The sequence below is a fragment of the Anomaloglossus baeobatrachus genome, chromosome 10, assembly GCF_048569485.1.
Source record: "Anomaloglossus baeobatrachus isolate aAnoBae1 chromosome 10, aAnoBae1.hap1, whole genome shotgun sequence".
Classification (NCBI taxonomy): Eukaryota; Metazoa; Chordata; class Amphibia; order Anura; family Aromobatidae; genus Anomaloglossus; species Anomaloglossus baeobatrachus.
The window spans coordinates 63814429-63836258 of NC_134362.1; positions in this window are offsets into that span (position 1 = coordinate 63814429).

Sequence of the window (21830 nt, forward strand, 5' to 3'; positions counted from 1 at the left end):
ACTGTTCGGGTCAATATGACCCGAAATGATTTTTGAGACCCTGCAGATTTTTTTTAATGAGGATTTGAAACTAGTGGTTCCTTCACTTCTCCTCATTTGTGGAGCTCTACATTTTTTTTTTTTGTTTTTGTTTTTTTTTTGCTTACTTTTTGCTACACGCTGATTGTTACACTTGTACTGTTCGGGTCAATATGACCCGATAGCATTTTATACTGTTCTACAGGTCTCTGATTATTTCTAGAGTACTGCGGTTTGATTCTAAAACAGATAGAATGGAAAGAAGAGCTAAAGATAAACTAGCCCCTATTAGAAATGTTTGGAATCAATGGGTAGAGATTGTACCAAAATTGTATAACAGTGGTGAAAATGTAACTGTTGATGAGCAACTGGTGGCATTCCGAGGTAGGTGCCCATTCAGACAATATATGCCAAGTAAGCCAGCAAAATATGGCATCAAGATCTGGACACTTTGCGACAGCAAAAGTTCATATGCTCTAAATGTTCAAGTGTATATAGGAAAAAACCCTGATGAAAGACCAGAAAATTCAGGGTATGCGTGTTGTTCTAGATTTGACTCATGGACTAAAAGGACAAAATGTCACATTGGACAACTTTTTTACATCCTATCAACTAGGCCAGATGTTGAAGAAAAAACAACTTACCATGCTGGGTACTATGAGAAAAAACAAACCTAAACTACCGCAAGGTATTCTTAGCAAGAGAGAGGTGTACAGTTCTACTTTTTATTTTTCTGGAAATACAACTGTTGTTTCTTATGTTCCAAAAAAAAACAAACAGGTAATTCTAATGAGCACAATGCACCATGACAATGCCGTAAGTGATAGAGAAGACAGAAAGCCTGACATTATTTTGGATTATAATGCCACAAAGGGAGCAGTTGATACTTTAGACCAAGCAATATCAACATATACATGCAAACGCAAAACCAGTCGGTGGCCAATGATTTTATTTTATAACATACTGGACGTTTCTGCATACAATGCATTTGTCTTATGGAGAGAAATCGACCCCGATTGGAACCGGAATAAGCTGCATAAAAGAAGATTATTTCTTGAGGAATTGGGAAAATCCCTGGTGAGGCCATATATTGAGAGCAGAAAAGTGACCCCCAGAAGCGATGGAGCAACAGCCATTGTAAAAAGTGTCCAGCATGCTCAAGAAAGAGACTCCACATCCGCGGCCTCCACCAGCACAGCTACCAGCAAAAAAAGGAAGAGATGTAGCTTCTGTCCATCTTCCTGTGACAATACGACTAATCTGACATGTGCTGGATGTTCAAAATATCTGTGTAAAGGACGTGTCTTATTATTGTGTTCAGTGTAAAAACGCATGAACATGTTCAGTTTTTTCTTTTTTCTTTCTAAAAAGGTTGAAGTTTTTATGCTTTTTCATTTGTTGATTTATAAAATTTGTTTTCAAAAAGTTAAATTTCATATTTTAGTAATAGTAATGTAAAGCTTCTTTATTATTTGTGTGCAGAATGTCAACAATCGAAGATAATTGCAAAAAGCCTGTGTAACCTTTTTATGAAAAAAAAAAAATAATTAAGTTTGAATTTAAATTTTTCATTTGTTTATGATCAACCGTGTTCATATACAGTATTTCAATGAAAAAAGTATTCAAATAAAACAATTAGAGTAGCTAAAAATCAAGAATTAATAGGTCGGGTCATATTGACCCAGGAACAGTACAAGTGTATAGCAAATGCGAACAGAACAGCAGGGTTAAAGCGCACCAACCACCAGGATTTTCCTATATAAACTAAAGTCAGTGCTATCCTGGCACTATCATTCTGATTCTATACATACCTTTAGTTGTGAGATCGGATGTATAGTTTCTGAAATATAGGTGTGGCACCCCTGACCTGGTCAGGCACCACTGAGTACTGCACCCATGCTGGGGGCAGTACAACACAGGTAATCCAGAAGGCTGACCGGGGTGTGGTTACACAGGCACATAGTAACCAGGTCTCCCACATTGACCTTTGAAGGGACCCCTGGGGAATCCAGGAGGGGGCGTGGCCTCCATCTCCACTCAAGGGGTGTGGTAGAGAGTCTGGTTGCTAGAGTTGCGTGAAGCTGAGTGAAGCTCAGGGAGAGGAGTCGCAAGGAAGAAACCTGGAGGCTGTCACTGCTCAGACACCGCAGGTGCAGTGGTTGCTGGCGGGGGAGAACGGTCACCTGGTAGTGCCGCCTGAAATCCACCTAAGGCCAGAGTGCAGAGAGGTGGCTGAGTACAGGGACTGCCAGGCAAGGACCAGGCCCGCACGGGGTTACAGGTCCCTAGAGCAGGGGCCCATTCAGTTGGCCTGCTCAACCTGCAGGTGGGGGTACTTCATACCCTCCACCAAAACACCATAGAGTCCGCAGCCACGTAGCAACGAGAGGGCCCATAGATCACAAGAGGCAAGCAGCCGGAGTGACCTGGTCCAGGCTACAAGCAAACGGGCCGAAAAAGGGGAGAACAGGCAGAAGCAACTTCCCTGGGTGACCTCGTAGGACTACAAGTCTGGGTCACCACAAAAACACAAGAGCTAGGAAGGCGAGTCAGCAGCCACCCCTTAAGTCAGCCTGAAGGAGCCTGGTTCCCCTTTTAGAACATTACAACATCGCCCGGGTTACTCACTCCTACCACCTGAAGTGAGTAAAAACCCTGGAAGACATTTCTGCTGTGCGTGTGAGGTCTTCTGCGACCTGTGGTGCCACACACCTACACCGGGCCCTGGGGCCAGCCTCACTCTCAGGAGGCTATCACATCTAACTGCACTAAAGATCAGCCCCAGGAGCCTCTTAAACTGCAGTGGCGGTCGCCCTGACCGCAATACCGAGAGTGGCGTCACGAATCCCATAGAAGTCAACCTACCTGTGACAAGAAGGACCCAGGACGCGCCATCCCTGAAGACCCTGCGACGACCTGAAGGTAACGGGGTCACGGGGCGGCACATAGGCAAGTAAAGTTTGTGAAATGCACTGTTATTTATACAATGGAATATCTAATAGGGGGGTCGGGTTTTGCTAGTTATTCCGCCCCGGTCTGTCTGCCCGTCCTTCCTCCCTCTGTCCTTCCTAGGATAGGCAGCAGACAGGGGTGGGAATAACTAGCAAAACCCGACCCACCTATTAGATAACAGTGCATTTCATAAACTTGACTTGCCTGTCTTACAGAAACTTTACATCCGATCTCACAACTAAAGGTATGTATAGAACCAGCATGATAGCACCAGTATAGCACTGGCTTTAGTTTATATAGGAAAATCCTGGTGGTTGGTCCTCTTTAATGCAAATCGAAAGTTCCTTATCATCTACATCCAGCTCACCATCTTGTCCTCTGCTCCATCCTGCCTCTTCTTTCCTCCTTCCTCCGGCACCCAACATCCTCTTTGGGATTCATCACTCTGTAACAGAGATTCCAGCCCCAATTAGGCCTCTGATGTTACACTGTATATTGTGACGTAATGACGTGAATTGCCCGAGGCCTAGTCAGCCCCTTGGGAACAATCCCTGGCACAGAGCGAAGATCCCCAAAGACAACGTCATGCTGGTGGAATTAGGAAAGAGAAGGTTGGACGGAGCAGAGCACCAGATAGTGGACTGTGGTGCAACCACTAAGTGTTGATTACTTTTTAACACATTTCCTTTTCTCTTTACAATTCAGCAAAACGGAGGTGCAAATTGCACAAATATCAGGAAAATGTAAATTTAAAAATTTGAAGCAAATTCATTTTGTCTTAATCAAAGTCACTCACTTCTAATGACAGGTCCTGTTTGAAGTGAATGTTCAGCTATGAACACCAAAGGTCCAAAATTTGTGCTGCTTAAAGGGTTTTCTCATGAACAAAGTTCATTTTAAAGTTCATTTTAATCACTAGATCTTGGAATAATAATAATTTCCACAATTGGATGTGTTTAATAAAAATGTTCCTGTGCTGAGATAATCTTATATATGTGTCCCTGTTATGTACTGTGTAATGGCCGTGTCTGACCGTACAGGGACATGGTCTGATCATACCACATCTCCTGGGCAGGGGAGGAAGTAACAGACTATACAGTCATTATAGCACCTGATCATAACTGATTCTTTTTGTGAGGTAAAACATTTCCCTGCCTGTTTTTAAAAACTGTTTTACCTCAAAGAAAGATTCATTTGCAATCCCTTGCTGTAATGTCTTTATACTCTTGTGTCCTAACCTGCCCAGGAGCTGTGGTATGATCAGACCATGTCCCTGTACGGTCAGACACGGACATTACACAGCAGGGACACATATATAAGATTATCTCAGCACATGATATTTATTTTAACACAACCAATTGAGGAAATTATTAATATTCCAAGATCTATTGATTAAAATAAACTTTGTGAGAAAACCCATTTCAGAAGCTACAAAGAAAATTGCCGATAGAGGTATTCTACGATAAATTGGAGCTTTTTTTAAACACTGGGAATTCTACATCTGAAAGTCGTAAGGGTATGTGCATACAATATCTATTAGATGCCGCTGTAATTTGATAATATAGCATTGCAGTTCAGTTTTTCTATACAGAGCACTGAATATCCTGCATAGACTCAGGTAAAATTTGGGTACTTGTATCCACCAATGGAGGGAGCTTCCTACAAACTGACCTTGGACATGCATTTCACAAATTGACTTAAGGCAAAAATATTGTCCCTGAATACCAAGACTATGATAATACTTAGGTTTTATGTTACTCTTTTAAATTAAAATTACTTTGTATACAAAAATTACCCAATATATACAAACGTAAGTTTAAAAACTCCTCTGCCTATGGGAGATTATAAGTGATGAGCGGGCACTACCATGCTCGGGGGCTCGGTACTCGTAACAAGCAGTTGCTGGGATTCGCTCGACTCGTGTACTAAGTATAATGGAAGTCAATGGGGGAGTTGACCATTTTTCCGGGAAATCTTCCATTTTCCGTGAAATCTTCAATTTTCCGTAAAATCTTCCATTATACTTGGGTACTCGAGTCGTGACCATCCGAGTATCCAACTGCTCATTATGAGTACTGAGCATCCGAGCATGGTAGTGCCTTCTCATCACTAGAGATATCTGAGAATTCTATAGGCAATTCTCATTAGCAATCTTTATTCTTTAGCCTGACTTGCCAGTGTAAGTATCACAGTGTCACCGTAACATTCATTCATTCATTTATTCATTCATTCACTTGTCATATTAAAGAAAAGTTTTTGGAGGTTTCCAAAAGATGTGTAGCTTATGTCTAGAGTTGAGCGAGTACCTAACTATTCGTACTCGCTATACTCATAATGAGTGCTGTCTAATACTCGCACATTCATTCCGAATAGCATGTGCAATGCAAGTCAATGGGGAAAACTCGCAATGTAACGAGTAACCTGAATTCCGCACTATTCGCTACTCGCACAAATAGTACAGCATTCGGGTTACTCGTTACTTTGCGAGTATTCCCCATTGACTTGCATTGCACACGCTATTCGGAATGAATATGCGAGTATTAGACAGCACTCGTTATGAGTATAGCGAGTACGAATAGTTAGGTACTCGCTCAACTCTACTTACGTCCCATTATTTGGCTCAGAAGAGGAGAAAAAGATGCAATATTTCCTCAAATCTATGTCTACTCATAATAACAGACATTACTCTGCACACTTTCAGACTGCAGTGGCAAGGACCCACCAGTAACACTGACTCCAGGGTCCCACTGATCAGCTACATACAAATATTACATTACACCATTTCACAAATTTACCTCTTCTTCTACATAATAATAAGCTGAGTAGTTTTTTTTGAATGATAAGATGATGTTTTTGTCTGTACATGTGAATTAAATGTATTGGTCCAACTATTGCTTATGTTGAGGGGTAAGTCATTTTCTCCAGCACAAGGGCCCACCAGAAGATTCACCGATTTCCCTGTGGGCCAGTCCAAGCCTGGTTCTGCACCAATGACTATACATTTTTAATCTACAAAGAATAGGAAAGAAGTTAACGTGGCTTGCAAATCTTTAAAAAAGTGATATTTTTCTAGGTGTCAAAAAGACGGCTTCCTGCAAGGTGCAAGAATACTATGATTATCTGTCATACAAGAACTGTCGCACAGCAGGCTTGGTAAAGATGTCGCGTTGCAATGGGTCATGTGAAACATTTTCCACGTAAGAACACTGATCATCTATCTTTTTTTTTATAAGTCAGTGCATAAAGACATGATGACATATATAATTTGGGATTGTACTTATATGAATATATATGACTGTTTTATTGCAGCCATATATTTTTTACTTTGATATGCTGTGGTGGTTTGGAGAAAACATACATTGAAAAGTTGGCCAAAGACTATAGGGGGCTTTACACGGTAGCGATATCACTAGCAATTTGTAGCGATAGCGAGCGTGTAAGTACCCGCCCCCGTCGCGCATGCGATTGTTTGTGATCGCTGCCGCAGCGAACATTATCGCTACGGCAGCGTCACACGCACTTACCTGGTTGGCGGCGTCTCTGTGACTGCCGAACAATCCTTCCTTCAAGGGGAAGGGACGTTCGACATCACAGCAACGTCACTAAGCGGCCAATCAAAGCGGAGAGGCAGAGCTGAGCGTGATGTAAAGATCCCGCCCACCTCTTCCTTCCTCATTGTGGCCGGCGGCAGGTAAGGAGACGTTCCTCGCTCCTGCAGTGTCACACATAGCGATGTGTGCTGCCGCAGGAGCGATGAACCACCTGGATAAACAACCCTTACCGATTTTTGACTTTGGGACGACCTCTCCATGGTGAACGATTTTCACCATTTTTTAGGTCGCTTAAGGTCGCTGGTAAGTGTCACACGCTGCGATATCGTTAATGACGCCGAATGTGCGTCACTAACAACGTGACCCCGACGATAAAACATTAACGATATCGTAGCGTGTAAATCCCCCTTTAGTCTCAGATGACTAGTCTGACGCTGGTCTATGGTTGCTTCTCCCAACATCTCTCCCAAACACTGACAAGTATCCTCCTCTACACATATATATGAGAATCTCGCAGGGACCTGCCTTGGACTAGTCAATCTGAGTCTCATAGTCCGTGGTTGGCTTTTCATACTATGTTGTCTGGTGCAATGTTTCAAAGTAAAGCATTGCTGGATTCCATAGTTGACTAGTTGACCCAGTCTCTGATTCATATTGCCCATGGTCTTGGTAGCATGAATCTTCAATCAGGTTCCTTTTAATTTACTCTGAATTATATTTCGTGTACCTATAGACTTTACACCAAAGGTTTATGTATGTGGAACTTCTGAGGTGGAGCTCTGGTTACATCATGACAAGGTCTTTCTCTGTGAATTTCGCTTGACTCAGGAAAGTCTGACTTAGGGCCTTACCTTACCACACTGACCACCACCCCAACCCACTTTCCCAAATTCAAACCTAAATTAAGACACAAAAATTGTGTGACATTGTATATAAAAGGCCACAGCAGCCCCATTTATTAATTAACGAACAATCAATAACATTTTCATATATAAGGATAATAACAACCCAGTAATAACATTACCACCTGAAAAGGAGGAGGGGGGGGGGTAAGTGAAGGTTGCCTTTGTACTTGATTGCAACACCAGCTCCACCATGTGCCCTCAGCCGCATCACACCGGCTCAAGGTCATATTGCGTGTGTTACCCAGCCAATGTCCCGCTGAGACCTTAGACCAGCAGGGACCCACATTAAACTAACCAGACCATTGCACCACCAGGGGTAACCCGTTCCAGCACTGGGTTCCCCACTCGCTCTTTTGTGCAATCCTTCAACTTCAAATACCCCCTCCTTTCTGCCTACTGCAGCGACAAAGTAAAGTCCTTCCCATCTCTCCACGTTGATCTCCAAAAGTCTAAAATAGGGTAGATGGGTGGACAGGATGATTCTGGACGTCTGCTAGGTACCGACAGACCACCCCCATCCTGAAGCCCTGCCCTATATACTATGCTATAACTGTCCTTCCCTTGACAAATCACAGGGCCTCTAAAACCCAACAGCCCCTATAACCTCACCCTCCTATTTTCCCACACAAAGTGCATTCCCACCTTAACCCCTTGCTATACCCACAGGGCTAGAATCCCTCCTTAGTCATTCTGCCCTCCCTTGAGCCCCTTTGGGGCAGGCAGTCTGGTCTGTACTTTATGGCCAGAAAAACTTTAGCCATGAGATGGGAGAAAGATCTTCCTGTCTTCCTCATTGGAAAAAAAAATAGTCGAAAATATATATTTTATAATAAAATATGGAAATTTCAGAAGGTATGAGGGAAGTGGTGAGGACGGTTCACTATTAATACAATATAGAGAAACCAAACAGTAGGATACACACATTGATGAGGTCCTGTTCCAGCTGGTTATTTAACTGTAATTTCATTTTATGAGATAGATAAGTAAAGTATATCCTTTTAACTCTTTGTTTTTCAGCTATTCTTCAGTGACCAAAGCCATGTCCCATAAATGTGCCTGTTGCCAGGAGGTGCAGACCAGCCAGAAACGCGTCACGCTCCAATGTTCTGATGGAAGTCGGGTTGAACAGGAATACATTGCAGTGGAGAAATGTGACTGTGTGAATACAGAATGCGAGCCAGTGAAAGCAGTTGATGAAGAAATAAAATTAGCATAAACACTATTTTAAGAAAGAATAAAAACTTTGTAAAATTATCTGTAATTTGATCTTCTATCCTCTTTATGAAATGTCTTAATTTTGGATATTAAATCACTTATTTCATACCTTATTGTGTGCAAGCTCTATTACCTTTAACTAGGTGACATGCACTGTTAACCCAACTCACCCTTAAAGGAGTATTCCCATCTCCAAGATCCCATCCCAATATGTAGAAGGTGTAATGGAACACCCACTTATGTATGATAAAGCAGAAAGTTACTTTTTCATCTAAGCGCAAGGTATTCTCATAGATGGGATCAGATCCCATAACCAAAAGCTAAGGTGAGTGATCCTGAAAATCGTTTTGCGTATGCTTCGTAACCACTACGACCACCAAAACTCATGCTATTTTCAAGAAAATATGCCAGTGGACTTCCTTAAAACTGGAGGAAGAAACAAGCAGTTTCTATATTCATTGGATTGGCCCCTGGAGGCAGCCGTTCTCAGTGGTGATGTCACCGATCCTGCCCTTGCGCGATCTGTGTCCGGCGCCTTGCTGTGTTTGGGACACCGACGGCCGAGGCGTTCAGCAGCAGCATCGCACCTAGCAGACCGAGGACCACTCTGCTATGCTGGCATGGACCCTCACAGTACCCTGCACCAAGGAATGGTTTCCGAGGTTGGCGCAACATAAAGTGGACCTACTAATCTCCGAGCACTCCGTAACTGGAATTTACTCGGACTCTGTTCCGGAGTTACATTTTTTCAAGCTGTAACCAGCCCCAAGATGGAGTCTCCCTGCTTCTAACCTCCGGTTTTCATTGGATATAACTATCGGTTACATATTGTCACAGTGAGTCCCTCCCTTGGTTGAATATGTTACCTTGGCACTTTTCCTGTGGTGCTTCATTGTCTTAATTTACCTGTGTTTTGACCCCAGTGGTAGAGCTATTTGCGCAGCAGTATTATTCTTAGTCTATTTGCTTAAAATTCTTGCTCTGTGTTACCTAGTTGGTGCTGATATACTCCCTGGTGGCCAAATCAAAGGCCATGAAGATCTTAGGAACACACCAAGTCCAGGCATTTGGTGCACCCTTGGCGTGGCCAAACAGTTAAGTGCATCTTCCCATTTGCTTGTGTGCCGCCCCGTGCCAGCAGCCGGCGCTGCTCGAGTCTGGGCCTTCAGGGGTGGTGGCTCGAGGGTCTCCGGACTCGGGGGCCTCGTGGACACGCCAAGTGAAAAGGGGATGGACGTATATGTACATTGGGAGTTCGTGATGCCACCCACGGTGTGTGGTGAAGTGGGACACCACCGCTGCTGTTGCGGGACACCCGGGGGGATGTTGTGCAGCAAGCTGTTAACCCCTCCGTGGGCAGGGATGGTGGCCCCGGGACCCGATGGCTTCAGTGCAGGGGGAATGACGGCTGCAGGGGGTGTTGGTGTACTCACTGTTGGCAAATAACACACGAGTCTCTGGTAAACCAAGGTGGTGGTGGCCGGTGCCACGGCCGGATGTACTCAGGGTCCCACACCCGGCTGGTGGTCTCTATCCTTTTCCTGCACTGTTTTCTTGGTGTATGACTTCCCTGTATATAACGTAGGAGTCCGCTCCCGGCTAGATGTGGCCTAAGGAGCCGTGCCCGCAGATGCTGGCCCGTGGGATCTATGGGCCTTGGCGGTGACCGCTTATCCCCAATCGGTGGGCTGTTGTCTTCTATGAGGGACTTTGGGTGGAACAGAACCTCTAGTCCTGGCCTCAATCTGTTAATTAACCAGCTCCAGTCAATTCTGGCTTCTGGCTTTAGGGTCCGAGTACCCCCCTTTGTGCTACGGTTTCCGTTTCCGTTCCCCGTGTCAGTACCGGCGCGCTACATGCCTGGCCCGGCACGCCTCGGTTCCACCGAGCCGTCTTTCCGTCTCCTGCTGATGGAGACCACCGTCTGCCTCCTAGCCAGCGGTACCAGGGCTCCAACACTGGCACCTTCAAATTGAACTCGCTCTCCTCCTGCTGGGACTACACCAAGCCCCAGCTCCTCTCAACTTGAACTTCAACACTCAACTACTGTCTACTTTCCCGCCCTGGGCTGTCTAAACCCCTGGGTGGGTGTGCACCAACTGCCTGGCCATGCCCACTGGTGTGTCTATCTGTCCCTAAGGGGGTGACTAGGGTTTAATGGTTTGCTGGTGTTTCCTAAGGGGTACTTTGCACGTTGCAACATCGCTACTGCGATGTCGTCAGGGTCAAATCGAAAGTGACGCACATCTGGCGCCAGTAATGACGTCGCAACATGTAAAGCCTAGATGCACCGATAAACGATCGCAAAAGCGTCGTAAATCGGTGATCTGTATAGCGTCGGTCATTTTCATAATTTTGCTGCAGCGATAGGTACGATGTTGTTCCTCGTTCCTGCGGCACCACACATCTATGTGTATGAAGCCGCAGGAGCGAGGAACTTCTCCTTACCTGCCTCCACCGGCTATGCGGAAAGAAGGAGGTGGGCGGGATGTTTACGCCCCGCTCATCTCCGCCCCTCCGCTTCTATTGGCCGCCTGCTGTGTGACGTCGCTGTGACGCCGCACGACCCGCCAACTTAGGAAGGAGGCAGGTCGCCGTCCAGAGCGACGTCGCAGGGCAGGTAAGTGCGTGTGAAGCTGCCGTAGCGATAATGTTCACTACGGCAGCTATCACAAGATATCACATGTGCGACGAGGGCGGGTACTATCGCGCTCGGCATCGCTATCATCGGCTAGCGATGTCGCAGCGTGCAAAGTACCCCTAAGTGTGGGGAAGGTGTTATGCAGGGGCCTATCTGTGACTACCTGGATTCTCCAGGGCGGTACTGCATCTATCTCCACACACTCTTCCTTGTCAGCTCTGGCTTAAAAAAAGCAATAGATGGGTGGATATAGATGGTAGACAAGTAGGCTGGAAAGGAGACTGAACCATTTGGCCATGCCAAGGGTGCAACGAGAACCTGTTCTAGATTTCCACATCCATTTTATGATAACAGACTTCATGTGAGCTTCTAGATTTTACAAAAACGTTTTAAAAGTGACAGCAAAAATTAGTTGGGTTATGTGGGAGAGTCCGTCACATTAGTCCAATGATAGTGTTAAAATGTGGACAAAAATTGGTGCATATTTTAGCAAAAATCTAGGGAGATTAACACATTTTTTGTGCAAACATAGCTAAATATTTAAAGAGTAACTAAATATTATTCCAGATGTTTCATTTTTTGCAAGCACATTAATTGCTTACAGATCAGTGGGGGTTCGGGTTCTGAGACATCCATCGATCAAGCAGGAGCGCACATCTCAGCAGATAGGAGTGCACAGCTCAGCAGACAGGAGTGCACAGCTCAGCAGACAGGAGCACACAGCTTGGCAGATAGGAGTGCACAGCTCAGCAGACAGGAGTGCACATCTCAGCAGACAGGAGCACACATCTTGGCAGATAGGAGTGCACAGCTCAGCAGACAGGAGTGCACAGCTCAGCAGACAGGAGCACACAGCTTGGCAGATAGGAGTGCACAGCTCAGCAGACAGGAGTGCACAGCTCAGCAGACAGGAGCACACAGCTTGGCAGATAGGAGTGCACAGCTCAGCAGACAGGAGTGCACAGCTCAGCAGACAGGAGCACACATCTTGGCAGATAGGAGTGCACAGCTCAGCAGACAGGAGTGCACAGCTCACCAGACAGGAGCACACAGCTTGGCAGATAGGAGTGCACAGTTCAGCAGACAGGAGCATACAGCTTGGCAGACAGGGGTGCACAGCTCAGCAGACAGGAGCACACAGCGTGGCAGACAGGAGGGCACAACATGGGAGACAGGAGCACACTTTTCAGCAGGCAGGAGCTCAAAGCTCAGCAGACAGGAGTGCACAGCTCAGCAGACAAGGGCGCACAATGTGCCGCCCCCGTGCCAGAAGCCGGCGCTGCTCGGGTCCGAGCCTTCAGGGGAGGTGGCTCGAGGGTCTCCGGACCCGGGGGTCTTGCGGACATGCCAAATAAATGGGGTGACGTATATGTACGGGCTGGGCCACATTGAGTTTGTGACGCCACCCACGGTGTGTGGTGAGGTAGGACACCACTGCTGCTGTGATGGGGCACCCGGGGGAGATGTTATGCAGCAAGTTGTTAACCCCTCCGTGGGCAGGGATGGTGGCCCCGGGACCCGGTCGGTGCGTGCAGGGGATGGCGACCGCAGGGGGGTGCTGGTGTACTCACAGTTAGAAACACAAACAAGTCTCTGGTAAACCAAGGTGATGGTGGCCGCTGCCGCGGCCGGTTGCGTTCTGATCCCCCACCCGACTGGTGGTCTCTATCCTTTCCCTGCACTGTTTTTAGTAGAAAATGACTTCCCAGTGTGAAACGTAAGAGTCTGCTCCCGGCTGGATGTGGCCTAAGGAGCCGTGCCCGCAGACGCTGGCCCGTGGGATCTATGGGCCTTGGCAGTGACCGCTTATCCCCAATTGGTGGGCTGTTGTCTTCTATGAGGGACTTTGGGTGGGACAGAACCTCTAGCCCTGGCCTCAATCGGTTAATTAACCAGCTCCAGTTGATTCTGGTTTCTGGCTTCAGGGTCCGAGTACCCCCCTTTGTGCTACGGTTTCTGGGTTGGTTCCCCGTGTCGATACCGGCGGGCTACAACCCTGTCCCAGTCCACCTCCATTCTGCTGAGCCGTATTCCCGTCTCCTGCTGACGGAGACCAAAGTTTGCCTCCTAGCCAGTGGCACCAGGGCTCCTACCCTGGTACCGTTCAACTTGGACTTCACTGCTGGAGCTAACCCTAGCTCCAGCCCACACTCCTCTCCAAACTGAACTTCAGACTAAAACTCAGCTTGACTGCCTGTTTTCCTGCCCTGGGCTGTCTAGACCCCTGGGTGGATGTGTTCCAACCACCTGGTCACACCCACTGGTGTGTCTATCTTTCCCTAAGGGGGGGGGTGACTAGGGTTTACAGGTTGGCTGTGTGTTTCCTAATGAGGGAAGGTGTTATGCAGGGACCTAACTGTGACTACCTGGTTTTGCCAGGGCATCACAACAACTCAGCAGACAGGAGCACATAGCTCAACAGATAGTAGCGAACAGCTCAACAGACAGGAATGCACAGCTCAGCAGACAGGAGTACACAGCTCAGCAGGCAGGAGCGCACAGCTCAGCAGACGGGAATGCACAGCTCAGTAGACAGAAGCGCACAGCTCAGCAGACAGGAGAGTACAGCTTAGGAGTAGAGATGAGCCACCCCAGTGTTTGAGTTCGGTTCGTTGAACGGCGGGTGTGTTTGTCAAACGTTCGACGAACAATCGACGAACACCTTTGAACCCTATTGAAAACAATGGCAGGCAAACACAAACACATACAAACACCTAGAAAACACCTTCTAAGGTGTCCAAAAGGTCACAAATAACTCAGAAGACACCACAAACACATGGGAAAGTGACAAGGACATATACTCATGCGAAAACAACAGAGCTGGACGAGTAAAAGGAGGAGAAGACACAGATATAGGCATGTCATGCCCTTCTAAAATCATGTAAAACACAGCAAGGGGACTCCAACAAGAGTCTCTATTTTTTTAAAAAAATTGGGCCACAGACACCACTTCAGTAGCATCAATTGTCCCACAGTTGCACACTTAACATGTTGATTTGCATGAAGCACAATCAAAAATACACAAGCCTATACTCTCCCCAGGATGACACAGGGGTAGAAAAGTCCTTGCGGATCCATGACTTGTTCACCTTGATGAACGATCATGTAAAAGACAGCAAGGGGACTCCAACAAGAGTCTCCATTTTTTTAAAAAAATTGGGCCACAGACACCACTTAAGTGGCATCAATTGTCCCACAGTTGCAAACTTAAAGTGTTGATTTGCATGAAGCACAATCAAAAATCCACAAGCCTTTACTCTCCCCAGGATGACACAGGGGTAGAAAAGTCCTTACAGATCCATGACTTGTTCATCTTGATGAACGTTAGCCTGTCCACATTGTCACTGGACAGACGCGTGCGCTTATCTGTCAGCACACACCCAGCAGCACTGAAAACACGTTCAGAGACAACGCTGGCAGCTGGACACGACAAGATCCCCAAGGCGTAAGTGGCAAGCTCAGGCCATTTTTCCAGATTGGAAGCCCAAAATGAGCAAGGCTCCAGTTGCATGGCATCGATATTCACTTGGAGATACTCCTGTATCATCACCTCTGCAGCCGTTGACTTTGTGTCAGACTTCTTGTCTCTGATGACCTTGCAAAGGATGGTCTAATAAATTCATGAAACGATTCCATAAAATTGCTGTTACCACCAGATACGGTGTTGCTGGTATGGTTTGAGTGATGATGACTCGACAGTCCCATGGTTGGCAAGTTACAACTGTGAGATTCACTCTGTGCACCACTGGTGTTTAGTGGAAAAGCCAATCTCATATTGTCTAACAGCTTCTGCTGATACTCCTGCATACGTGCGTCCCTTTCTATGGCAGGAATTATTTCGCCAAATTTTGACTTGTACCGGGGATCTAAAGCCTGGTTTACACGCTTCAATAGATCTTTCAGTCCGTCGTCGGGGTCAAGTTGTAAGTGACGCACATCCGGCATCGTTCGTGACGTATTTGCGTGTGAAACCTACGTGCAATCAAGATTGAACGAAAATACGGTGATCGCATACACGTCGTTTATTCCTCATACATTGGACGTTTTGTTGTATGAACCTAGTCAATTGTAACGTGTGACATCCCTCATACGATTGTGATGTCTGATGCTATGTGTGCAGGTGTGCGCTCTGCACCGCAGCTTAAAAAAGGTCTGCTTCAGAGCGCAGCTGAAAAGCTGCGTTCTGAAGCACCTCACAATGTCTGTCATGCACTAATCTCTGTCAGTCCGTCACTATCTCTGTCCCTCTCTCTCTGTCCATGTCAGTCTATCCCCCTCTCTCATATACTCACCGATCCCCGATCCCCGGCGCTGCACGGCATTCACACTGGTCCGGCGGCTTTTACTGTTTTGAAAAAGCCGGCCGCCCATTAAACAATCTCGTATTCCCTGCTTTCCCCGCCCACCGGCGCCTATGATTGGTTACAGTGAGACACGCCCCCACGCTGAGTGACAGGTGTCACACTGCACCCAATCACAGCAGCCGGTGGGCGTGTCTATACTGTGCAGTGAAATAAATAATTAAATAATTAAAAAAAACGGCGTGCGGTCCCCCCCAATTTTAATACCAGCCAGATAAAGCCATACGGCTGAAGGCTGGTATTCTCAGGATGGGGAGCTCCACGTTATGGGGAGCCCCCCAGCCTAACAATATCAGTCAGCAGCCGCCCAGAATTGCCGCATACATTAGATGCGACAGTTCTGGGACTGTACCCGGCTCTTCCCGATTTGCCCTGATGCATTGGCAAATCGGGGTAATAAGGAGTTATTGGCAGCCCATAGCTGCCAATAAGTCCTAGATTAATCATGTCAGGCGTCTATGAGACACCTTCCATGATTAATCTGTAAGTTACAGTAAATAAACACACACACGCCCGAAAAAATCCTTTATTAGAAATAAAAAACACAAACACATTCCCTGGTTCACCACTTTAATCAGCCCCAAAAAGCCCTCCATGTCCGGCGTAATCCAGGATGGTCCAGCGTCGCATCCAGCGCTGCTGCATGGAGGTGACCGGAGCTGCAGCAGACACAGCCGCTCCGGTCACCTCCACGCAGCTAATGAAGACAGCCGTGCGATCAGCTGAGCTGTCAGTGAGGTTACCCGCTGTCACTGGATCCAGCGGTGGATGCAGCGGTGGCCGCGGGTAACCACAGTGACAGCTCAGCTGATCGCGCTACTCACCTCAGTTGCTGCGTGGAGGTGAGAGGAGCAGCGGTGAGTAGCGCGATCAGCTGAGCTGTCACTGTGGTTACCCGCGGCCACCGCTGCATCCACCGCTGGATCCAGTGACAGCGGGTAACCTCACTGACAGCTCAGCCGATAGCGCGGCTGTCTTCATTAGCTGCGTGGAGGTGACCGGAGCGGCTGTGTCTGCTGCAGCTCCGGTCACCTCCATGCAGCAGCGCTGGATGCGACGCTGGACCATCCTGGAGTACGCCGGACATGGAGGGCTTTTTGGGGCTGATTAAAGTGGTGAACCAGGGAATGTGTTTGTGTTTTTTATTTCTAATAAAGGATTTTTTCGGGTGTGTGTGTTTATTTACTGTAATTTACAGATTAATCATGGAAGGTGTCTCATAGACGCCTGACATGATTAATCTAGGACTTATTGGCAGCTATGGGCTGCCAATAACTCCTTATTACCCCGATTTGTCAACGCACCAGGGCAAATCGGGAAGAGCCGGGTACAGTCCCAGAACTGTCGCATATAATGTATGCGGCAATTCTGGGCGGCTGTTGGCTGATATTGTTAGGCTGGGGGGCTCCCCATAACGTGGGGCTCCCCATCCTGAGAATACCAGCCTTCAGCCGTATGGCTTTATCTGGCTGGTTTTAAAATTGGGGGGGACCGCACGCCGTTTTTTTTAATTATTTAATTATTTATTTCACTGCACAGTATAGACCCGCCCACCGGCTGCTGTGATTGGGTGCAGTGTGACACCTGTCACTCAGCGTGGGGGCGTGTCTCACTGTAACCAATCATAGGCGCCGGTGGGCGGGGAAAGCAGGGAATATGAGATTGTTTAATGGGCGGCCGGCTTTTTCAAAATAGTAAAAGCCGCCGGAGCAGTGTGAATGCCGTGCAGCGCCGGGGATCGGGGATCGGTGAGTATATGAGAGAGGGCTGCTCAATTCAGTTACTCAGGAGATTAGCGGTCACCGGTGAGTCCTTCACAGGTGACCGCTAATCGGGACGCGACACAGACAGAGCCGCAGCATGACCATGAAGTCGGGTGAGGTTCACCCGAGTTCATTCTGACAGTGCGGCTCTGTCTGTGTCTGCTGTCAGCGGCCATGTAGCAGAGCTGAATGGCAGATGACATAGTAAAAACGCATCCCTACACATTACACACGCTTGGCAAGTCAGTAAATAAAAAAAAAAAAGGTGCCCAATGCATACGTCACAGAACACATGATCTAAAGGATCGCACACAAAATTGATCAATTTAACATAGACTACTAACGCTCGTGTGACAGCAAATGAACGACCTACGTGTAATCTCATAAGATCGCATATGCGACCTGGGCGTGTCACATCGCATACGAGATCGCATACCTAATTGTAAGGTGTAAAGCTGGCTTTAGAGTGTGGCTACCCAGTAGTCAGCATTACGTCTAATTCTGACAATCTGAGGGTCATATTGTAGGTAGTGCAGCAAGAAGGCGCTCATGTCTCTTGCGCATCCAGGAGGACCAAATCCTTGCTGTGTTGGTGGCGGCGAGGTGAGAATCGTGCTTCCTTTCTCTGCCCTCTCCCCCCAACCTCGCACAAAAGAAATGTGAGCAAGGTCACCCTCATCTGCTGAGTCTTCCATGCCCATCGCCAGTTCGTCCTCCATTTCTTCCTGGGCTCCTGCACCTTCCTCAATAGTTTGGCTGCTACCATGCACCTTTGTTAATCCCTCTCCCCCACTGTCCCATGCCTGCTGACTGGGGGCTGCTGACCGTCTGGACCTTGTTGATCTTGGTATCCCTTCCGCATATGAATCCTCGAGCACACAGCTCAGCAGACAAGAACGCACAGCTCAGCAGCCAAAAGCGCACAGCTCAGCAGACAGGAGCACACAGCTCAGCAGACAGGAGCGTACAGCTCAGCAGACAGGAGTATGCATCTAAGCAGACAGGAGCGCACAGCTCAGCAGACAGGAGCGTACAGCTTAGGAGAAAGGAGCGCACAGCTTAGCAGATAGGAGAGCACAGCTCAGCAGACAGGACAGCACAGCTCAGAAAACAGGAGAGCACAGCTCAGCAGACAGGAGAGCACAGCTCATCAGATAGGAGCTAACAGCTAAAGGTCCAGTCACACTAAGCAACTTACCAGCGATCCCAACAACGATAGGGATCGCTGGTAAGTTGCTAGGAGGTTGCTGGTGAGATGTCACACTGCGACGCTCCAGCGATCCCACCAGCAACCTGACCTGGCAGGGATCGCTGGAGCGTCGCTACACGAGTTGCTGGTGAGCTCACCAGCAACCAGTGACCAGCCCCCAGCGCCGCGTGGAAGATGCTGCGCTTGGTAACTAAGGTAAATATCGGGTAACAAACCCGATATTTACCTTGGTTACCAGCGCACGCAGCTACACGTGCAGAGAGCAGGGAGCAGCGCACACTGAGCGCTGGCTCCCTGCTCTCCTAGTTACAGCACACATCGGGTTAATTACCCGATGTGTACTGCAGCTACATGTGCACAGAGCAGGGAGCAGCGCACATCGCTTAGCGCTGGCTCCTTGCTCTCCTAGTTACAGCACACATCGGGTTAATTACCCGATGTGTGCTGCAGCTAAATGTGCACAGAGCAGGGAGCAGCGCACACTGCTTAGCGCTGGCTCCCTGCTCTCTTAGCTACAGCACACATTGGGTTAATTAACCCGATGTGTCCTGCAGCTACATGTGCACAGAGCAGGAGCCGGCACTGACAGCTGAGAGCGGCGGAGGCTGGTAACAAAGGTAAATATCGGGTAACCAAGGACAGGGCTTCTTGGTTACCCGATGTTTACTGTGGTTACCAGCCTCCGCAGAAGCCGGCTCCTGCTGCCTGCACATTTAGTTGTTGCTGTCTCGCTGTCACACACAGCGATCTGTGCTTCACAGCGGGACAGCAACAACTAAAAAATGGCCCAGGACATTCAGCAACAACCAACGACCTCACAGCAGGGGCCAGGTTGTTGCTGGATGTCACACACAGCAACATCGCTAGCAACGTCACAAAAGTTGTTCGTTAGCAGCGATGTTGCTAGCGATGTTGCTTAGTATGACGGGGCCTTAAGAAGAAGGGAGCGCACAGCTCAGCAGACAAGAATGCACTGCTCAGCAGACAAGAATGCACTGCTCAGCAGACAAGAGCACACAGCTCAGCAGACAAGAGCACACAGCTCAGCAGACAAGAGTACACAGCTCAGCAGACAAGAGTACACAGCTCAGCAGACAAGAGTACACAGCTCAGCAGACAAGAGTACACAGCTCAGCAGACAGGAGAAAGCTGCTAAGCAGATGGGTGCACAGCTCAACAGACAGGAGTGCACAACTCAGCAGGCAAGAGTCACAAGCAGTTCAAGGACCTGCTAGTATCTGACAAACCAGAAAAATATTGAGTTACTCTTTCAATATATTGCGAGGAATGTGATTCTTTAAAAATTTGAGGCATCTTATTTTGGGCCAATAAGTTTAAGACAGACATAAGAATCATAAGTTGATGGGTCAACTGTGAAACACTGAAATGACCAGGGGTGTAAATATAATGGGTGCAGGGTCTGTAGTCACAACTGAGACCTGGAGCCTAGGGTGGCTATGAGGTTCCCCCTTGGCCAAGGTAAGAAGACCAATTTTGTTGAATACCCATGTTAGTTTGTAGCCTTGTTGAAGCTTTTGCTTTGGGATCTACAAGTTTCAAGTTATACGAATACCGTAACTATGGCCTTGCAGTAACCCCATTATTGATTCCAAGCCAAGGTTTTCTTCTGCTATTGCGATGTGCGCTGCCCTGTGTGAAGAGTTCCGATAATCTGTCCGGTAGGTATATTTAGCACTATAAACACTGAACAAACAGCAGCTGGTATGGCCTGCACCCTTGTAACTTTTCTGTTTGTTTTAAATGTTATTAAAAGACCAATAAATTACTAACAATACATTTGTCACTCCATCAAAAATGTGGAACACACGTCAAAAACTTCAAAACCAGTTTTCTTCTGCAAACTACAAAGCAAGGGGAGGAGGGTAGAACATATAGACATTTATTACGTCTGAGACATGGAGGAAATTCTTCATTCCAGCACAAACGAGATCGGGTCTCATAAATAAAATGATATGGACATCGTATAATCTTATGTCAACAGAATAAAACATGCTTCGTTTGTTTACTTTTATGGATGGGTGACACCAGAAAATACAGACGGCTCTGATAAAATATTCCATCCACTGAACATTTATGTTAAACATAGCAACAGGAGACGGCTGTGCATAACACGTGAAGTTTGTAGAAGGCTTCCGAGGAAAACCCTGAAAAGTGATTAAAGGAGGTTCATTTCTTAAAGGGCAGATGATCAGAATAGCGGGAAATGGCTGATTTCTCGAGAAAATGTAGATATTTGCATACAGCCTCCCACCTTGTACCCTTGTAAGATATACTTTATTATTTTTTTAAGCCTCATGCAATCTAAATGGGTTTCCTTTCCTGGTTTTTAGTCAATAAAATGTTAGATCGATTTTCAGTGTGGATACAAGGCTGATGGATTTTGTCTCATAGACTATTTTTCGTGAGCCAGAACATCAGTATATTCACTTTTATTAAATGAAGGTTAATGGAATCTCAAGGAAGCTTAATGTTTTTTTGGGCAAGCTGCCTATCTCAGAGAAGGCAGTGGGTAAACTACCTCCGCAGATATATGGATGTTTAAAGTAATAGGGTGGGGGGGTCGAATTCTTTTACGCTGTATAAGTATGAATACTCAATATTCCTGCTTAGTGCTTTTAGGGTTAAAGGGAACCTGTCAGGTGCAATATTCACCCAGAACCACGAACAGTTCTGGGTGCATATTGCCAATCCCTGCCTAACTGTCCCTGTATTTAGTACCATAGATAAAAAGATCTTTAGAAAAAGTATTTCTAAAGATCCTTTATGATATGCTAATGAGCACAGGGACTAGTTGCAAGGGTATGATATCCCCTGACTAGTCTGCCCTCTTAGCATGTTAGCACACCCACAGGGGCGTGCTATCATGCTATTCAATACCCATTGCCTAGCGTCATCAGCAGTGAGGCGCGTACCTGTGTCCATTGTCACCGTATCTGAATGCCGGGCAGTGCGCATGATCAGCAGTTCCGGCTCTTCCGGTCACGCGCACTATGAAGTCGGGTGTACGCATCCCGGCTTCGGAGAGGTCTAGTGTACATGACCAGAAATGCAGTGACTTCTGATCATGCGGACTGACCCTAACCCAACGTCTAAGATGGTGACAACGGACACAGATACACGGCTTTGGATATTGAATAGCATGTTGGCACGACCCTGTGGGCGTGTTAACATTCAAAGAGGGTGGACTAGACAG